Source organism: Penaeus japonicus, unplaced genomic scaffold (genome assembly GCF_977035675.1).
Source record: "Penaeus japonicus unplaced genomic scaffold, GWHDUDI00000001_assembly GWHDUDI00000042, whole genome shotgun sequence".
Classification (NCBI taxonomy): Eukaryota; Metazoa; Arthropoda; class Malacostraca; order Decapoda; family Penaeidae; genus Penaeus; species Penaeus japonicus.
The window spans coordinates 19,980,507-19,985,483 of NW_028234444.1; the positions used below are offsets into that span (position 1 = coordinate 19,980,507).

The 4,977-nt window shown below is 28.1% G+C and overlaps 1 protein-coding gene across 1 annotated transcript in view; it reads right to left on the reverse strand.

Moving 5' to 3' along the window:
* Window positions 1-4,587: 4,587 nt before the first annotated feature.
* LOC122245714 (uncharacterized) overlaps window positions 4,588-4,977 on the reverse strand; it is a 2,902-nt gene continuing 2,512 nt past the window's right edge. The window contains exon 1 of the mRNA XM_086534770.1: window positions 4,588-4,977. This exon is cut by the window's right edge and continues 2,512 nt beyond it. The gene's annotated coding sequence lies outside the window, so the exon portion shown is untranslated.

Genomic DNA, 4,977 nt, shown 5'->3' on the forward strand with positions numbered 1-4,977 from the left:
TTTTTAGTTTCTCATTTTTATTGTTTTCATATTTATTTTATTATTTATTGTTTATCATATTTATTGTTTTACATTTTTTGTTATTTTATTTATTGTTTTTATATTATTGTTTTCCATTTGTTTTTCATATTTTTGTTTTATATTTATTGTTATATTTTTATTGTTTTATCTTTATTGTATTCTTATTATTCGATGGTAGGTAATACAATATTAACAACATAAATTTTCAATTTGTTATTAGTAAATCATTTTTTGTTAAAGATCATCTTTTATTAGTTTATTTAATTATCATTATTACTGTATTTATTAATACATATATTAATAGCATTTTATTTATTCCATCAATTCACAATTTTCTCTTCTGTAGCAAGCAAGCAATTTTTGAGGGTGACGAGGCATGGCATGCATTGCTTCCTTCCTTTCCCAAGAATGGGGGGGGCCTGACTTCCCTTCTCTGCCTTCAGCTCTTGTCCAGTCTGCCCGGCTTCGGTATGAGCAAAGAGTCCTGCGTTGACGCGAAGGAAAGGCAGGCACTGGGTGGTGGAAGTCGCTGGGGTGGAGAAGCGAAGGGATATCTTTGCTATCATTGTTGGAAATAGGTCCGGAATTTATTAACAAATGTGTTTATATCTCGTTATGTTAGTGATATTTTATCCTTATTTTAATGTTTTATAACATTATCAATGTTATTTTGTTTGTGTTACTTTAACGTATATAAGTTATCTCACAAAGCGAGATTGACTTCTGTGGACTGTGCTTAGGCCCCACTCGGGGGGTAAACCGGAGGCAGGAAAGGTGTACGAAGAGAGAGTGTATGGTATTACGGGAAAACTTGATTACGCAGATGAGGCGAGGGATGAAGTGAGCGCGGCAGCAGTAGAGCTTTTTACCTTCTTAAAGATTTCAACAGAAAAGATTCAATGTCTTATTGCAGCAGCTCCATTCCGGCGACTAAAGATTTTGGGCCTAAGGGGTCATCAGATGAGGTTAGGCGGCGCATAGGGAAGGCAATGAGTTGTTTCACATGGAAATTGCGATGGAGAAAAAGAAACGTTTTGTTTGAGACTTATGTGGCAAGAAATGTCTATATTGGAGCATTTCGGACGCACGTGAGAGCCATTCGGAAGGTGGAAACCTTATAGACTGCGAGGTTTCGGAAAGGTTTCTCACAGAAAAACAATTAGTTGTTTTCAATGAGAGTACATACAGAGGAGGCTACTCAGCTGTAGTGGTTGCAAAAAGGTTTTTCTTTTAAATCTAATCTAACACAACAAAAGAGTTACACAAAGGAGAAGCATATAGCTGTGAGGTTTCGAAATGGCTTTCCCTCGGAAAACGTATTAGAAGGCACATGAAAAAAACATTAAAATAGGAGAAGCCGTTTATAACTGTGATGTCTAGTTGGTACAACGAAAGTAAATACCAACACAAACTTTTATTTTGTTTAATTAAAAGTATCAATTAGGTTGTTTATTTAAATCCTGATATAATTCTTCAATTTTATTACGTAAATTGATGTAAAGAGCACCTTTCCAGGGAAGGCAGGTCAGTAGACAACTTATAGGAGGTGAGTGAGAAAATGAGTAAGTAACATACTAACATTCTAAAATTACAAAATCGGATATTTTAGAATATTAATACAGGAAATGACCAATTTTATATAATTTAACATTATTAAAAATTGTAATAGAATAAATTGTTCCCAAAATCACCGATTCCTAAAGACATCATTGAATTCTATTCAGCTATTAGTAGTCAGACTCTAATAGTTTTGTTATCTTATTTCTTAGTATATATTAATATATAATTAATATATATATTTATATATATATATATATATATATATATAAATATACACATATATTCATGAAAGTACTTTTAGGCGGAAGAATCAAAAAATTGGTTTGATTATCCTTTTTTAGTGGAGTCTTATTAATAATGAATTAATAATATATATTATATATATATATATCATATCTATATATATATATATATATATATATATATATGCATTTTCTGTTATGTATATTTTTATATTTATATTTATATATATATTTATAGATATATATATATATATTAATAAATATATATATATTATATATGATTTTACATATGTTGTATTATACTGTACATATAATAATATCTATCTATATATGTATATTATATATATATATTTATATATATATATTTAATATATATATTATTTATGCATTTTTACATATGTATTATATATACATTACAGACATATCATATATTAATATATAATATATATATATATATATTATATATATAAAAGATATTATATATATTATATATATATACATAATTTTTTTTTTCTAGCTTCTGCTATTACCACTGTTGATTATATTTATCAATCCATATTAATCATTGGTGTTTTGTTATACTATATTTCATTGTTAGAAAGTGGGGTTATAAAGAAAAGTTTCTACAATGTTTTTTAGTTTATTGTAAGAGGAATATGTTGGTATAGTGGTTTGTCGTGGTTGTTTGGTGGGGCGCGTTACGGCGTGAGGTAGGGTCTACTGGGTTTTTTTGGTGACTCATCTTTAATGAGCATGTGTTTACCACTCGATGCCGTTTGATGCGTCTTATTGGTGGCGGTGCTTCCACTTGACCAATGTGGTTGATGTGTGAGGATGTGATCGCAGTCTGTACAGAAGTGTTATTGTTATATTATACAAAAGAAACGTCACAATTTCTTTTTGGTCACAACATCTGTAACAAATTGCAGATCTGTAACAACCATTGTAGAATCGGTAACAAACATTGTTAGCTTGTAAAACCATAGAGCATCTGTAACAGCATCTGTACTACCGTCGTGCATCTGCAACAAATCTGTAGGTTGTAAAAACCATCTGTAACAAACCATCTGTAGCTCTGTAAAAGCATCTGTAGCTTTGTAATAGATCTGTAGCATCTGCAAAACCATCTGTTTTGTAAAAAAACATCTGTAACAAAATCTGTAGCACTTGCATCACATCTGTAACCATCTGTAGTATGTAACACCCTCTGTGGCATCTGTAACAACCAGGAGCCTGGGACGAGTGTAAAGGCATGGCGATTGCCTTCCTGTTCCATGACTGGGGGAGGTGGATTTTGTTGTCCCTTCCCGGTTATATGTTTTATTTTATTAATTAATTGTTGTATGATTATGCGATTTTTATTCCATGTGTTTTTTACTGATATTTCATTTTCTTTTGTTTTTATATGATTTAATCCAATATGTTCTTAATGAATGTATTTTATGTTTGTATCTCTCATGTTATTTTTTTATAGTTATCTTTTTTATATTGTTGTTTTAGTTTAACTTTATATTATCTTTGTTATTATTTTATAGTTTATTGGTTTATAATTTCCTGTATTCTCTTGGAATGTATGTAGTTTAGTGCTTTCTGTGAAGGCTTATTAATTCTGCTTGTATACTTTGTGGGTGTCATTGCTGTCAAGTTTTTATCTTATATATAGATGGCTGCTATTTTTTTTTAATCCATTTGTAAATATATCTTGGTACTATGCTATATTTTCTAGTATATTGAATTGTTTCATGATTTAATGTGGGATATTGTGAGCCAAATGATCTATAAAATTTGTTTTTTGGTTCTCTGAATCCATATTATAGTGGGAAACAAGTAACATTTGGATGTACTATTTTAGGTTACCCTGTGGTTATGTTTTTCGTTCTTTATTGAAGTTAATTATTATTTTATCTTGACAATAGCTTTCATTGGTTTATTCCATGTTTTTTCATTTATATATATATTTATATATATATATATTATATATATATATATATTATAATACTTATATATATATATATTAAGTCTATATAGTTATATATATATATATATATATATAATATATTTTATTTATATATAATTATATATGTATATATAGTCTATATGATTTATATATAATTCTATATTTATATATATATATATATATCTAAATATATTATATATATATACATATATGTGTGTGTTTGTATATATGTATATAATATTATATATATATATATATATATATATATATAATGAAATATGTATATGTATATGTTATGTATATGTTATGTATATGTAAATGTATTGTATATGTTATGTTATGTATATTATATATATAATATATATATTATATATTATCTATATATTTATATCTTATATAATATATGTGTGGTGTGTTTGTGTGTGTTAATCTATTACAAATATATTTCTACATATATTTTTACTTTTGAAAAAAAAAAAAATTCCTATGAAATAATGCATGTTTATGTAACGAGTCGCCAGTAAGTCTCAGGGCCTTGACCATTATATATAGTCTCAGCGATTGAAACTAAGTGTGCCAAAAAAATTGTTATTGGGTATAACTTTGCGATAGTTTAAGGATACAAAAGAACATTTCCCGAAACTATAATTTCACATGAAAATCTAATTAAGTACTAAAAAAGCAATAAGCTTTTTTAATGAGAAGTAATTATACTGTCAAATTTGTTTTTAATAAAAAACCAATTTTCACTCAACCCCAAAGGATGAAGGAAAGAAATATAAAGCCATAAAGCATGAAAACAGGTTGCGAGCTTTAGTAAGCGTTGTTTTCCACGACTAGGGGAGACAAGTGCTATAGATTTAACATCAGAAATAACATAACCTAACATTCACTTTAGAAGTTTGAGGAATTCAATTAGAAATTCAGAAGGAAGTTTTACTGAACAGCAGGCTATGAGGGAGAGCATATATAGTGCTTGTATGTTTAGCTATAAGTGAAGGGAAGAGAAGTCTCGTGTATGGTATCAGAATTATTCTATTATACAACTTATATCTTGAAATGATATTCAGTGCCCAAACCCATATGATATAGAGTTCTACAATAAGTTCCATATGATGTTTGAAAGAAATATTTAGCTTCATTTTTTATACACACACACACAGAAACACACACACATATATATATATTTTTTTTTCT